The 16,717-nt window shown below is 45.3% G+C and overlaps 1 protein-coding gene across 1 annotated transcript in view; it reads left to right on the top strand.

The window, feature by feature from the left end:
* Window positions 1-16,717, top strand: part of CA10 (carbonic anhydrase 10) — a 510,865-nt gene that overhangs the window by 299,277 nt on the left and 194,871 nt on the right. The window lies entirely within an intron of this gene.

Genomic DNA, 16,717 nt, shown 5'->3' on the forward strand with positions numbered 1-16,717 from the left:
TCCTCAAAGTACGAAAAATAAAACTACCCTATGATCCAGAATCCCACTTCTGGCAATATATTCATAGGAAATGAAATCTGGATCTCAGAGAGACATCTGTAGTCCTGTGCTCATTGCAGCATTATTCACAACAGTCAAGATAGGGTAATAGCCTACATGTCAAAGGGCCAATGGATAAAGAAAATGTGATGCACACACACATACACACATGATAGAATATTATTCAACCTTTATTTTTTTTTTAAGATTTTATTTATTTGACAGAGAGAGAGAGACAGCGAGAGAGGGAACACAAGCAGGGGGAGTGGGAGAGGGAAAAGCAGGCTTCCCGCCAAGCAGGGAGCCCGATGCGGGGCTCAATCCCAGGACCTCGGGATCATGACCTGAGCTGAAGGCAGATGCTTAATGACTAAGCCACTCAGGCGCCCCTCTTTGCCCATTTTTAAATTGGGTTATCTGTCATTTTATTATTGAGTTGTGATAGTTATTTCTATAGTCTAGATACAAATCCTTTATCAGATACGTGACTTACAAAAATTTTCTCCCATTCTATGGGTTGTCTTTCCACTTTTGTGATATTGTCCTTTGTTTTTTTCTTTTTTTTCCCAAAGATTTTTTTATTTATTTGACAGAGACACAGCAAGAGAGGGAACACAAGCAGGGGGAGTGGGAGAGGGAGAAGCAGGCTTCCCGCCAAGCAGGGAGCCCGATGCGGGGCTCGATCCCAGGACCCTGGGATCATGACCTGAGCCGAAGGCAGACGCTTAACGACTGAGCCACCCAGGCGCTCCCTAGATTTTATTTATTTATTTGACAGAGAGACACAGTGAGAAAGGGAACACAAGCAGGGGGAGTGGGAGAGAGAGAAGCAGGCTTCCCGCCGAGCAGGGAGCCTGATGCGGGGCTCGATCCCAGGACCCCAGGATCATGACCTGAGCCGAAGGCAGATGCTTAACGACTGAGCCACCCAGGCACCCCTTATTCAACCTTTAAAAAGAAGGACACCCTTCCACTTGTGACAGCAAGGGTGAGGAACAGGATGACATTACTCTGAGTGAAATAAACCAGACACAAAAAGACAAATACGTATGATTTCACTTATGTGAAAAATCTAAAACAGTCAAAACGACGGCAGCAGAGAGTAGTGGGATGGTGGTTGCCAGGGGCCAGGGGAGAGAGGGAGGAGGAGGGGTGAGTGTGGAGATGTTGGTCAAAGGCTACAGGTTTCAGTTAATGCAAGATGAACCGGCTCTGGGCATCTGATACACGGCATGGTGACAAAAGTCAACAACACTGCATTGCACACTTAAAATTGTTAATTTGATATTCCATTCATTTTTATTTATATTGCCAACTGGCAACTAATTAGTGATAGCCACTGTATCATTCTGGGCTGTAGGTTCTACTTTATTTGTATATGGATATTGTATGCTTCTAAGTAGGTTAAGTAAAATAATGCTCATGCCACTCTCTGATTTGGAAGGAGTGATTGTTTTTATCATGTGGTGGATGTGCTCTCATTTTTCTCCTATAATGTTTTCTTTTTTATTAATTTATTTTTTAAATACTGAGCCATAGGCTCTTAAATTTAAGTGCTAAAAACAATTATATCATGTAGTTGGGCAGCCTATTGGTATTGTCAGGAAAAAATAGGTCAATATTCAGCATCTGTCATGAAAAAATTTAATTGAAAAACAAGCAGAATTTAAATTTTAAAGTAACTCAAATAATGAAAAATGTTTCATGGTGTATATAATATGAATAAAGTCACATTTTCTTAGCATTTCTCAAAATGTCCTTACCTTTCTGATAGATCTTTTTACTTTCATATTAGATTACTAAATTATGCTCGTGTGTATTTTAGTTGTTAACTGAATTAAAACTCTCACTGAAAGATCCATTAAAATGTTTCAAATGTGGAAAAAAAAATGATAACTATGTAGAGACGATGGATAAATTATTTAGCTTGAGGGCGCCTGGGTGGCTCAGTTGGTTAAGCGACTGCCTTCGGCTCAGGTCATGATCCTGGAGTCCCTGGATCGAGTCCCGCATCGGGCTCCCTGCTCGGCGGGGAGTCTGCTTCTCCCTCTGACCCTCCTCCCTCTCATGCTCTCTGTCTCTCATTCTCTCTGTCTCAAATAAGTAAATAAAATCTTTTTAAAAAATAAAATAAAATAAAAAATAAAAAAATAGGGGCGCCTGGGTGGCTCAGTTGGTTAAGCGACTGCCTTCGGCTCAGGTCATGATCCTGGAGTCCCGGGATCGAGTCCCGCATCGGGCTCCCTGCTCGGCAGGGAGTCTGCTTCTCCCTCTGACCCTCCCCCCTCTCATGTGCTCTCTCTCTCTCTCATTCTGTCTCAAATAAATAAATAAAATCTTAAAAAAAAATAAAAATAAAAAAATAAAAAAATAAAAAATAAAGTAAATATATCAAATTGTTAGCACTGGATATCTCTGGGGAATAGGAAGAAAAAAAAAAGAGAGAGAGAAATTTATGGTCTTGAACACCTACGTTAGAAAAGGTGAAAATCTGAGTCAGGAAGCCAAACATCTACTTCAGAATTTAGAAAAAGATTGGCAGGGGCGCCTGGGTGGCTCAGTTGTTAAGCGTCTGCCTTCGGCTCAGGTCATGATCCTGGAGTCCCGGGATCGAGTCCCACATCAGGCTCCCTGCTCGGCAGGGAGTCTGCTTCTCCCTCTGACCCTCCCCCCTCTCATGTGCTCTCTTTCATTCTCTCTCTCTCAAATAAATAAATAAAATCTTAAAAAAAAAAAAAAAGAATCAATTACAAACTCTAGGGGTTCCTGGGTGGTACAGTCAGTTAAGCATCCAACTCTTGGTTTTGGCTCAGGTCATGATCTCAGTGAGATGGAGCCCAGCACAGAGCCTGCTTGAAACTCTCTCCCCCTTTCCCTTTGCCCCTCCCCCCATGCTCACGTGCTCTCTAAAATAAATAAATAAATCTTTTTAAAAAATCCATTGCAGGGCGCCTGGGTGGCTTAGTTGGTTAAGTGTCTGCCTTCAGCTTAGGTCATGATCCTGGAGTCCCTGGATGGAGTCCCGCATCGGGCTCCCTGCTCGGCAGGTCTCCCTCTGACCCTCCCGACCCTCCCCCCTCTCATGCTCTCTCTCTCTCAGTCTCTCTCTCAAATAAATAAATAAAATCTTAAAAAAAAATTATTTAGCTTGATTATGCCAATCTTTTCATAATATAGACATATATCAAAACATCCAATTGTACCCCTTAAATATGTACAGTTTTCATATATCAAAGTTCTCTCAATAAAGTTGTTTTTTTTTTAAGGAAGTGATGACAACAGGGGGATATGGTTGTGAAATTTCATTCTGCCACAGATTCCAGAACCCTGCTCTGATGCAGAAAAGATAATGATATTAACTCAATAACAATAATAATACGTGGGTGCCTGGGTGGCTCAGTTGGTTAAGCGACTGCCTTCGGCTCAGGTCATGATCCTGGAGTCCCGGGATCGAGTCCCGCATCGGGCTCCCTGCTCAGTGGGGAGTCTACTTCTCCCTCTGACCCTCCTCCCTCTCATGCTCTCTGTCTCTCATTCTCTCTGTCTCAAATAAATAAATAAATAAAATCTTTAAAAAAAACAACAACAATAATAATATGTAACTTTTATGGGGCAGGTCCATGTCTCATTTAATTCCCACCACATCCTGTGTTGGTGGGTGCCATGATTGTCCCCCCCCAATCCCCCCCGCAGACAGGCCCCCAGAGACTTTGAGAAGCTAAGGGACCTGCTTACACGGGGATTAAGAGGCAAGATGAGGATTTCAGCTTACTCTGACTCCAAGACCCATCCTCTCCATCAGTGCATCTCATGGCCTGGATTCGAAGTGTGTCCTTAACTTCCCCTTACTGGCCACAGAAATGATTCCATCATGATGCTTCTTCAATGGACTTGCACAAATGGCTGGCCATAACAGTTTACGGCACTCCGGCAGATGCAAGGGGCCCAGATGCACTGGAGCCAAGTATTTTAATAACTTCCTATGCTGGTAGTTATAAAAGTGTAGCTGTAGCTGCTGGGGGTTTAAAGAATTAAAATATGGCCAGGTACAAGAACCTCTTAGAGCCAGGGTTCAGAACTATGACTTTGCCCTTGCAAACAACTTTTATATACCCCTTTTGGAGTGTGTATAATGAAATGACTAACATTTTCAGTTGTAAACAGAGCAAATACACAACACCTGAGGGTTTTGTAGCTGGAAATCTGTTCAGGATAACACTGAAAATCGGTGGAGAGAGTAGGCTGTGGGGACTCCCAGTCTCAGCACGGGGCACATTTACCCCATCCTCCCCATGGGGGTGGCCTGCACTGAGCACCGCGGTGTAAGAACACCAGGAAAAGCGCACCTTGCTTTCTCAGTGTAGAAGGAAGCTTTTCTCTGCATGTGTTACTTCTGTTTTTAATGCCTAAGTCCCCTTACTCTTGCTCACTCAAATGGAACGTATGGTTTTTCTTTATTTTGAATCTTCGCCCAAAGAAAACTACAAGCTGAGATTCCAGGTGCCCACCTCGAATCCAGAAACTTCTATGATTTGCATTTCTGATGGAGGTTCCCAGGGAGATTTTTGATGAGTCATTTCTTTCTTCCTCTGCTTTGCTATTTACATAATAATGTAGTTATGGTTGCAAGTCACAGTCATGAATATTCAGAAGAAGGACAGTGTGAGGTTACTGAGCTCTTTTCCCCCTGAATTCCAGAAGGCAGGCCTCAGCAGACTGAGCTAAAGAGAAAGTCTTGAGTTTCTCATTCCATCTCGACCCTAACTGCGCCAGAAATGAGTATTTTCTAAGGGGAGACACTATCACAGAATCAGAAGGATTATTATTATGCTTGCCCCTGCAGACTAAATCAGAAATCATAAAATTATGAAAACAGAACATTGTGCCTGTGTTATCCACTGCCTCTTACATCATTCAGATCATGAAGACAGACTCTACTCTCTTTCCAGCCCTTTCATATGGGAATGGCGACAGGAATAGAATGTGGGAATGTCGCTCTTCCCCCAAACCCAATAGCAGTTTGTTGCTAGAATAGAAGGAAAATGAAGTCATGTATGACCAGGCCACATCGTGGCAGGTAATCAGGCCAGTGTCGTGACCTGGACTGGTTTTTCGTGCAGTGCCTTATGGTTTGGCGCTTGCCATTCCTAAGAGTGAAACTTGAAGAGTGAGGCTGATGAGGGGGCTTCTCGTCCAAGGCTCTTTCTGTTAAAATACAGGCTCATTGTTTTGTCTGATAAAATCAGTAGCACATGAGGAAAGGTGTCTACAGCAGGTGGGAAAAAGCAGCCTTTAGAATCTGAGAGCCTTTTCTTTGGTCCTTGCTCTGCCATGACATGGGTCTTAGGTTCTTTCTTAGAACCTCAGTGTCCTCATCTGTAAAATGGGCACAATAATACAGATTTAAGGTCATGGTGAAGAATAAATGAGGTCACAGTTGTGGAATGCCTGGCAGTGGCAGATACTCAGTAAACGGTGCTTATTTTATTATTATTATTATTATTATTATTATTATTATTATTATTCTGGGGTATATGTTTTTGTGGGGAAAAGCAATGGTTTTGATTTGCTTGGAAGATCATATTTTTTTTTAATCCTCAATTTAACGCATCGCCATTTCACTTCCCTCTCTAAAACAAATGGATTACTCTGCACTGCACAGAGGATAAAATAAGTCTCTCCCTTTTTCTCTCTCTGTGTCTGTTTTTGTCTCTGTGTGTCTCCTACAATACACGTAAATGTGTGAAATCCACGAGAGTCCCCACATTCTGGATTACTGCCCTGACCCTTGGAGTTTGCTCCAGAGGCCCCAGTCACCTGGAATGCGGATTCCTCCTTTCTCCTCCCATTGAACCATGTGACCAAACTGTTCCACTCCATCCACACCTTCCTCCGTAGATCTTTTTCCAAGCCCTCTGCTTCAAGTCAGGGTCCCCATTTCTCCAAGTGACCTTCTGTTGTCCCTCTACCCCCTGCACCCCGCACAGACAGCCTTGTAGAAAAGGGGTCTTGACACTTTCTCTCGGCCCTGTGAAATGGGAGATCCAGTGGGCAAGGGGATTGTGGCGTGTTCACCTTTGTCTTCCTTCCCATTGTGCACCAAGGAGGTGGATGCTGATCTGAGCTGAAGCTTAGTGTATTCGCCGCTCCTGTTGCTGTTCTGAATCTTCTAGGTTGATATTTGTGATTTGCAGTCTTGTCCTTATTTTCATGATCCTTGGCGGCCACTCACTTTACAGTGATCAGTCCTTTTATATTAAACGCTTCTGGACTCCTTGTGGTCTCATGGTAAGCAATGGGGGTTTGGGGGAGATGCTGTTGTAGCCTGAGATGTCTCTCACATCTATTTTCCTATGGGTGACCCCTTAATTAGCCAGAATGAACGTGGGGAAACAAACTGAAACAAGAGTTTGGAAGGCAGAGTATTTCCACTGCCGCTTTATGGCGTGAAAGAAAAATCTCAAATACATTAGGACTGGATCTGCTTTTGGAAGGCTTTGACCCCAGCATGCTAGTCCTTTCTCAGGTGGAAAGCTCAGGCAGCAAAGGGCTAGGATTGTCCAGGCGACAGGTTGGAAGCATGTGAAATATAGCAAAATCCAGATTTCTGGTATTGTCTTCAGCTTACCCCTTGCACATTTGCCTTAGGCAAAGACACATACTTATTCAGAGCTAGAAAAACCTCATTATCTCCTCCTTCCACCCCTCGCTGGTAGCCAGGGTCATTGAGGTCCGAAGGTGACCTGACCAGCCCAAGTCCCGTAGATAATGAGGGACGAAAGCTGGGGCCGGGATGAGTCTTCAGGCCTCTGCGCTTTCCTCTCCTGCACCCTGTGGCCTCTTCCCATGAGTGGATTACTCACAGTCCACATTTTGACATTTTAAGGATCCACTTGAGGAATTAATCACACCTCTTTGTTTCACCTCTTTTTACTTCAGGGTAGAGCCAGCGTCCCCCATTATTAAACTCTGTAGCTCCACGAGTGATGAAGAGGCTGGCCGGGTCTCAGTGCCTTCAGGCACCATCAGCCAGCCCATTTAGCACCTGTGTGTGGCTCTTCAGTCCCCTTGAGGTCTGGGCCTTGCACTCCTTATAAAACTGGAGCTCTTAGTTTCTTTGCATTGCTTCCCTTCCTTGCTGGGGGAGGGGAGGCCTCCCTACATTCTTTTTAGGTTGTTTGTACATAGGTACATTACATTACATTTACCATCTTCGCGTTCCTGAAATTGAGGTGTGTCTTACCTCGGTGGTGTGTGATAGTTTAATTGTCAACATTTTGTCTTTGCTTAAATGATGGTGCATATTCCAATGTTGCCATTGTGGAGCTAAAATGTAAATGATAGTTTGAATTTCACAAAGTGCTTCCCCACATAATAATAAGAGGCAACATATACAGATGCCCACTGTGTGTCGGGCACTGTGGGCTTGGTGGTTTATACCAATTATTATATTCCCATCTCATACTAACTCTTCAGGCTGGCATTGTCCCCCGTGTCCTGGAAGACGAAACTAAAGTAAAGCAATTTTTGCAAAGTCACAAAGCAGTAAGATGCAAAGCCAGAGCCATATCCAGGGCGGTTTTAATCTAGAGCCAATGTTCCCTCTACTTCTCCTCATGTTGGCGGTTGCTGTCAGTCTCCCCCAGAGCTGAGTGGGCAGCAAGATGGGCCACATAAGAAAACAGATTCTCAACTGACCTTGGGCGAGTTAACTTGATCTTTCTATGCCTCAGTTTCCTCATCTCTAAAGCGGGGATGAAAATAACACCTTCCCATAGGCAGTTGTGAGGGTTAAGTGTATAAAGCACCGGGAACTGACCCGGCATACACGGATTGTTCAGTAAATGTGAGTGCTCACATCATTCTCGGTTTTGCTGACTCCCCTGTGGGCATCATCTTCGGCTTAGAAGTGGCCTTCAGCTCCTTCTCCCAGGTCATAAGCTATGTGCCCAGAAGCTTCTGAGATGCCCTGGACCATATCGCCTTTTCTAAGAGAGCAGGAGAGGACTGCAGATTCTGCCTGCCAGGACCCCCTCTGTAGTCCTGGGAAGGTGCCCTATGCAGAGCTTGCCTTCCTCAGATGTTACTGTCACCGGGAAGTGACTTCTCAGCCAGCCCCTCTGTTCATCAGTATTCCCCATTAGCCCTTTCAAAGGGGAGCATCCCACCAGACTAGCCCCTAGAAGCCACCCACACTAGTGCTCGTAAACCCAAGAGGTTCTTCGCCTGCTGCCCATTTACAAACTGCACAGAAAGGCATCTCCCTCTCCCCTTCCCAAGAAAATTTTCCAGCCACAAGTTGAATTGCTACCCACTGCCCAATTCTAACCCTGTGTCCCCTGGATGACCAGAGATAGCCTGACCTCACTGAAAATTAACAGTGCCTGGCAGGGGTGAAGCCGCTGCTGTCCTGTACCCTCAGCTCCTTCCCCTGGCCTCAGTTCCTCATTCTGGACCACAGGTTGGCCAGCGTACCCTTCTTGGGAGGGACCATGAAAGAAGACTCCTAGCGAGCGGACTGACTGGCCGAGCAATCCCTTGGAATCTTGGCGGGGGGGCGGGGAGCAGGTGCCTATCATCCATGGTGAAGCGTGCCTGAGGCAGGTGCAGAGACCAAGTCAGAAGACACATTGGTGTAGCAGGTCACCAAAGCCTGGGGACGGAGCGTGGCATGCAGCACAGGTTGAAGCGAATGCACCAGGTGACCTGGGCTTAGTTAGCAGAGTCATGGCCCATGGGCTTCAGTTAGAGGTCGGGGGTGATCCAGCGTGGGCAGGCCTCATCTGCTTAAAGGGCTCAGTTAGAGACAGTTCAGGTGGCGGCACTCTGGCTCTTGGCATGCTGACTGGAGCAGGGACAGCAGGGGGCTCCCAGCCATGCCGCGGCTGCCCCGTCTCCAGCCTCCCGCAGCAGAGCAGCCTGGGGAGCCCCTGGACTGGGGGGCTGCACCGTAGCTTTAGCATCATTAGATTGCGGCAGTATTTCATTGCCCACTCTCTATCTAGCATTTTCTGTGGGTTTTATTATACACTTAAATATCATCAGGACCTTTTTAATATTCTCTTTTTTATTAAACAACTAATATATTAGCATTCAGGCTAATGTCTTACAGTAAAGTAGACTCAAGCTTATTGAGCTGTCCACTTAGCACTTTCAATTTTTCCAAGGACATAGGATAAAGTCCCCCTATATCTAAATAGGATACTTTCTCATTTAAGTAAAACAGGTGAGGGAGATTAGGATTTCTAAATTAAAAACCCGTAAAGCCATTGCTCTCTTAAGAATGAGGGGAATGGGGAACGTCTGAATTATGTAAATGGCACGATGTAGGAATAGTACATTTGAAATGTAGTAATAAATAACTAAACTTGATGGATCACCTAATTTGTAGCAGATGTCATGCTAAGTGACTCAGATGCCTTATCTCACTTGACCTTCAGGACACCTCTGTAGGATGAATACAGCTATTATTCTCATTTTACATGTGGTAGAACGGAGACTCAGAAAGTTTTAATAGGTTCCCTAATACAATAGTGCTGTTGTGAAACAGACCTAGAATTTACATCTAGATTCATCTGACTTCAGAGCCCAAGTGCTTCACCCTACACACAGTATTTAAATTTGACCTAGATTTGAATTTCAACTGCGTGACTTTGGGCAAGCTACTTAACCTCTCTGAGTCTGTGATCTGGAGGTTCATTATCCTTGCCTTAATTTCCATGATGACTAAATTAAATAATACATAAGCAAGTACTCAGTACTATAAAAGTACTATAACTGTCACATATTTCCTCCTTAGAAGTGGTCATCCGAAATCCTAAATAATTCAGAAAAGCAATAGGGGCTTTTTTGGTCTGAAATTTCTTTGGCCGTCTGTCACCTCCCCTCACCACTGTAGTGTAGAGATCACGGACAAACCCAATGTCCTCCCCTTCTAAATCAGTGAAGCTGAAATCTACTTGAATGGAGCTGGACTGTGGTCATGGATGAGGGTCCCCAAACTGCCCTACAAACATGGACATGGTTTGTAGGGTGCTGCGTGACCCTGATTCTCACTCTGGCCCTGGAGGGTGTAAAGTCTGCATTATGCTGGGCCCTAGGTAGATGGTGTAGCCTATTATTTCTTCTACTTAATTGTCTGACCTCAAGAAGAGGAGCAGAGAAAAAATTCCTTTCAAATAGCTAGGAGGCCTTCTTATGTGTGGATTTCTGGCTGACAGTCAGACAGAAAGCTCTCCATTCACTCCTCTCAAAGTAAAAGGTTTTGAGTTGGGACTGAGGGTAAGAAAGGAAAGTTTAGTGAAATCTGAAGTTTAGTCAAATCTAAACCTTTACGATAAATTAGGAAGTACTTGGCTCAAGTTTCAAGTCTAAAACAGAAGAAGACAATCCTTGATGGGACATAGCTGAAGAACTCGGACCTTTGCCAATGGCTGGTTCAGTTGAGTTCCACAAATATTGATCAAGCGTCCGGTATGTGCACAGCGCCAGGACAATAGTGATAGATGGATAAATGGTCACAGTTCTTGCCTTCTAGAAGCTCCCAGTCTAGTCAAGCAAACTGACCCAAAACATTGGTTTAACACAGAATTTGAAAATAGCAAAGTAACATAATAAAATAATAACAGCAAAACATCTCTGAGCACCTACTACATGCCTCCGAAGTGCTTCACATGTATTAATTCATTTCATCCTCAAAACCACCCTAGGAGGCACATATTCCTTTTATTCTCATTTACAGGTGAGGGAACCTGAGGCCAGGCCATGCACCTGAGGGTGACAGAGCTGATTTGCACTCAGGTGTGTCTGGCTCCATTTGTGGCTTCTTTCTCCTGTGTTCCCTCTAGGAGCAGGGCAACTGTGTCGCACAACTGCAAGGGGCGCCATTCACACTTTAGGCTCTAGGATGTGGAGCTGTTTAGTACACGACCTGCGAGGCTGTATCCAGCCCAGAAGATCACAAGAGAGGGGTAATATACTGTTGGCAGAGACAAGGAGCTGGAGGTTTAGAAGGCTGGGGTGAGGGCGCCTGGGTGGCTCAGTCGGTTAAGCGACTGCCTTCGGCTCAGGGCATGATCCTGGAGTCCCAGGATCGAGTCCCTCATCGGGCTCCCTGCTCGTCAGGGAGTCTGCTTCTCCCTCTGACCCTCCTCCCTCTCATGCTCTCTCTCGTTCTCTCTCTCGCAAATAAATAAATAAATAAATAAAAATTTAAAAAAAAAAAAAAACAAGGCTGGGGTGACATCTCCAAGGTCAGATCTCTAGTCAGTGGCAGTGCCGAGGCTTGGAACTGGGGCTGCTGCCCCTAAGCATCATGCTTTTTCTAGATTCCATGCTGCCTCCACTTTGCTCCTCATAGGTATTCTTTTTTTTTATAATTTTTTATTGTTATGTTAATCACCATACATTACATCATTCGTTTTAGATGTAGTGTTCCATGATTCATTGTTGGTGCATAACACCCAGTGCTCCATGCAGAACGTGCCCTCTTTAATACCCATCACCAGGCTAACCCATTCCCCCACCCCCTCCCCTCTATAACCCTCAGTTTGTTTTTCAGAGTCCATCTTCTCTCATGGTTCGTCCCCCTCCGATTTCCCCCCCTTCATTCTTCCCCTCCTGCTATCTTCTTCTTCTTTTTTTTTTTCTTAACATATATTGCATTATTTGTTTCATAGGTACAGATCTGAGATTCAACAGTCTTGCACAATTCACAGCGCTCACCATAGCATATACCCTCCCCCGTGTCTATCACCCAGCCACCCCATCCCTCCCACCCCACCCCCCACTCCAGCAACCCTCAGTTTGTTTCCTGAGATTAAGAATTCCTCATATCAGTGAGGTCATATGATACATGTCTTTCTCTGATTGACTTATTTCGCTCAGCATAACACCCTCCAGTTCCATCCACGTTGTTGCAAATGGCAAGCTCTCATTACTTTTGATGGCTACATAATATTCCATTGTATATATATACCACCTCTTCTTTATCCATTCATCTGTCAATGGACATCTTGGCTCTTTCCACAGTTTGGCTATTGTGGACATTGCTGCTATAAACATTGGGGTGCACGTACCCCTTCGGATCCCTACATTTGTATCTTTGGGGTAAATACCCAGTAGTGCAATTGCTGGATCGTACCTCATAGATATTCTAAGAGCAGCAGGAGGGGGCGTTGAACTCAGCCAGGTCTAGAGCTGTGGCCAGGGCAGGCACTGGGGCAGAGAGGCAGCTTGCTCCTTAAATGTGGGATTTCCCAAGATCTCTATAACCTGCCTCTTAGAGGCTCCGGCTCTCATTGTGCCCCAGGAACCCTCTCTTCTGTGTAGTGAGCTGCTTTATTCCCTTCGTCACTGCACAACCCCAGGGGAAAAACACCAGACATAGAGTTAACTGAACCTGGGTTTGCCATCTTCCCTCACTTGTTCTCAACAAATATTCACTGAGCACTTATTTCACGTCCAGCATTGTTCTAAGAGCTGAGCAAACAGTGGTGTACAATCCCCTTGCTTGCATAGGATTCCCATTCTAGCACCGGATTTGCTGCCTCTGTGTCCTTCACAACCTCTCTGAGTGTCAGTTTTCCCATCTGTAAAATGGGAACAGTAGGACCTGCCTCAAAGGATTGTGGAGAGGCTGAAGTGAGATAATGCAGGTAAGGTGCTTAGCAGAGACCTGGCCCATCACAGGTGGTCAAGAAATCTCCATCTGTTCCCCACCCACCTGCCCCTCTATAACATGAATACGACCAGACCCGCCTTTGCTGCTTGGATTCCTTCTGAGATGGTGATTGTACTTGTTTGACGCTATATAAATTTAACGGATCATTCCAAGTCCATGTGACCAGCATGGGTTAAAGCAATGAACTGGTTCTCCATGTTCCTCTACTTTATATACATTATGACTCTATATGGAACCATAAAACTAGGGACAGATTTATATGTACACCATACTACATATTTTCATAGAAATGTTTTGCCAGGCACCTGTAATACATTGATATATGTGAGCACTTTTCTAAAGTTTATTTCTCATAGATCTCTCTTAAATTGTATGTGAAGTGACATTTTATGGTTTAAGTTGTGTTTTCCTGACATGGCCCCAATTTGCATCTCTGCGGCAGCACTCAGGACTCTCCTGCTCTTGGCACGTGGGTCTCTTTAGCCCTTGAAACCTTTCTTTGGGTCCACATTTCTTCAGACCCTGGTTTGGCATCTTTCCTGGAGAAGCCAATCCATTTGTGACTGTCTTGTCGAAATGGGCTTGAATTATTCAAATCCTGCATCCAGCTTGCTTATGGGGTACTGATGCAAAGAAACAGACTGGTCCCATTCTTTGTGTGGTCAGAGCCCATGGCGTGACAGCCGTGGTGAAATCTCATTGCCGCTTTCCCAAATAGTTTTCTTTGCCCGGGGTTGTCTCAGACTCTCTGACCTGCACTTCCATCAAGTTCTGGAACAAAGTGGAAAGGAGAGAAAAGCACATCCACCAAGGGTCTCCTATGAGCCAGATTTTACGAAACACTCTGCAGATCCATAGTCTCGTTAAAGACCTGCAAGTTGGTGGGATTAACCTTACTGGAGGAGACAGTTTCAGAAGGATGAAGCAAATTGACCAAGGTCACCACCATAAGTGGTGGAACCAAGTGTCAAGTTCACATCCATCGACTGCAAAGTCTGATTGTTCCCATTGTGCCAAGCCCGCCAGCATCCAAAGCAAACAGAGGGATTCCAAGTGGGCAGACTGTAGCTTATCATCTCCGTCTTACTTACAGGAATCCATCAGTTTGAACAGTCATTTCGCAAACATTTACTTACAGGGTATGTCTAATGTGGTAGGCACTGTGCGGGGTGATGCATCTCAAGTAGCCACAGAAATTTTTCAGTTGCAGGAAAATTTCTCACTACCTCCCGGTGGGCCACTGGAAATGTGTGTTTTACAAGGAAATATCGACCCACGTAGAGGGGACTGTTCTCCTCCTGAGTCCCGTGTTGTACCTGATACATACTGAGGAGGTGTTCACTAAACTGTGGAATGAATCAATGAGGGGATGCGTCTCTAGCATCCCTAAAGGGTATACGGCGCATATCTGTTTGCATATCAGTGTTTTCCACAGGCCAGTGCTACATCTCGCCCCTGTGTATCCCCCGTGCTTGACATAGCACCCGTCACAGAACAGAGGCTTGCTGAATGAGTGCCTGAGTCAAAGGAGTCCAGCATCAGAAATGTAACCAGAGTCAGGACTAGGGTGAAGGACATGAGGCACTAGCCCCAGGCACAAAATGTCAAGGGACACCAAAAAACTTCATGATTGAGATATATAATATTTTAATGCAATTGTGTAAAAAAATCAAAATGGGATCCAACAGGATGGAGATTAAGAGCTAGATCCTGTCTTTGTTTAAAATTTTGATTTTTTTAAAAAGATTTTTATTTATTTATTTGACAGAGAGAGAGCACAAGCAGGAGAGTAGCAGGCAGAGGGACAGGGAGAAGCAGATTCCCTGCTGAGTAGAGAGTGGACATGGGGCTCGATCCCAAGACCCCGGGATCATGACCTGAGCCGAAAGCAGACACTTAACCGACTAAGCCACCCAGGCGCCCCTAAAATTTTGATTTTTTGTTCATTTTACTTTTTTAATATTGCATGAAAATATTATTTATCCTGATCACTGAGATTCTGACGCCCCTTAAGATTTGTGTCAAAGGCGAATGCCTCACTCGCCTCCCCCTGGCCCTGGCCCTGTAAAGCCAACAGCAGTAAAGAAGATTCTTTGATGTCATGTTGCAGGAATGTGCTCTATGTACATAAACTCACAGAAGGCCTGCAAAGGCCTCTTATCCGGAAAGTGCTGTTATGATTTCTGTTTTCCAGACAGAGCGTCTGAGACCTGAGGAGGCAAAGATGCCCTCCTGGAGTGTCACAAATGAATCACAGGCATGCCTGAGATATTGAGTCTCCCAGTCCCCAGTGGGTGCTGGCCAGCACCTGGGGCTGCCTCCAGCCAGAAGCAGCCTCGCGCATTTACCCCAGCGTGCATCACAAATACCATCGTCCATTGCATCCCAAGGTTCCAGCCGTTACGGGAAGCAGCATGATTTTATGTCCCATGTTACTGATGGCACTGGATGGCGTTAACGGTGGGAAGTTGGGTATGTCTCGGGTTGGGATAAACAGGGCTAAAAATACAGTATTGCATCATTATCCTATCCCACGTGACTGTGACATTGAAAAAAGGTTGGGGAGGCTCGACATGAGGGTGCACTGCCACGACAGACATGACGAGATGAGGGCATTCTGTGTATCTCCACACATCCCAGAGTCCACTCACCACCCTCAGCTCAGCGAAAGCGGATGTGATTCCCGCAAGGAGATAAACTTGAAACCAAGAGAAAGGCAGAGGATTCTTAGGAAGAGTCTGCTTCATTTGTGCTCTGTAGAGGCTTCCCCAGGAGAGAAAGATTGCAGGATTAGTTGTCTGATTGTATTATTCTTGGATGGGTTAAGAATTGTATCTACTCGGGGCGCCTGGGTGGCTCAGTTGGTTAAGCGCCTGCCTTCGGCTCAGGTCATGATCCTAGGGTCCTGGGATCGAGTCCCACATCGGGCTCCCTGCTCAGTGGAGAGTCTGCTTCTCCCTCTACCCTTTCCTCCTGCTCATGATCTCTCTCTCACTCTTTCTCAAATAAATAAATCAAATCTTTAAGACAAAGAATTCCTATGGAAACTACCATTTAAAACTCTCTAAAAGAAAAAAATCTCTAATAAGCCTAAAAGCATTTCACTTATTTTAGTTAGGTCTCGAACATGAAAATAAATTGCAGCTTCTCGGGGCGCCTGGGTGGCTCAGTCGTTAAGCGTCTGCCTTTGGCTCAGGTCATGATCCCAGGGTCCTGGGATCGAGTCCCACATCGGGCTCCCTGCTCGGTGGGAAGCCTGCTTCTCCCTCTTCCACTCCCCCTGCTTGTGTTCCCTCTCTCGCTGTGTCTCTCTCTGTCAAATAAATAAATAAAACCTTTAAAAAAAAAAATTCTCAGATAAGGAGATGTTGCATCCATGAAACAAGAACAGAAGGTTATTTAAAAAGAACATTAGAGGATTGCCTATGTGACTCAGTCGTTAAGCGTCTGCCTTCGGCTCAAGTCATGATCCCAGGGTCCTGGGATCGAGCCCCGCATCGGGCTCCCTGCTCGGCGGGAAGCCTGCTTCTCCCTCTCCCCCTCTCTCGCTGTGTCTCTCTCTGTCAAATAAATAAATAAAATCTTTAAAAAAAAAAAAAGAATTGTATCTACTCACAGAATTATTTGGAGGCACAGATTAGGGAGAGAAGGGCCAAAGCAGCACAGCTGACTCGAGACTCAGAAGCTCTTCTCTTCAGCCGCTTCCATTTAAAGCGAATCCGCGAAGAGCTGCCAAGATTCCCTTGCTGGCTTCCAGAGTCTCATAGGATGGCCCCAGGTTTATGACATGAGACTAAACTGTCCACCCTGTTCCACAACCGTCTGATCTGCCCACGCCACCAGGCAATTAGGACCACACCTAACTAATTGCTTTCCAAAACATCACGTTCAGATGTATTTAGGCTTAAAGTAGACATAGTGATACGTTGATCCGAATCAGCCGTGGGCATCCTGACCATTTTTAGGAAATGGTCACAAAACACAAAACAGCTGAGT

This window comes from Mirounga angustirostris, unplaced genomic scaffold (genome assembly GCF_029215605.1).
Source record: "Mirounga angustirostris isolate CCGP_5_RB_7025 unplaced genomic scaffold, mMirAng1.0.hap1 SCAF_17, whole genome shotgun sequence".
NCBI classification, from domain to species: Eukaryota; Metazoa; Chordata; class Mammalia; order Carnivora; family Phocidae; genus Mirounga; species Mirounga angustirostris.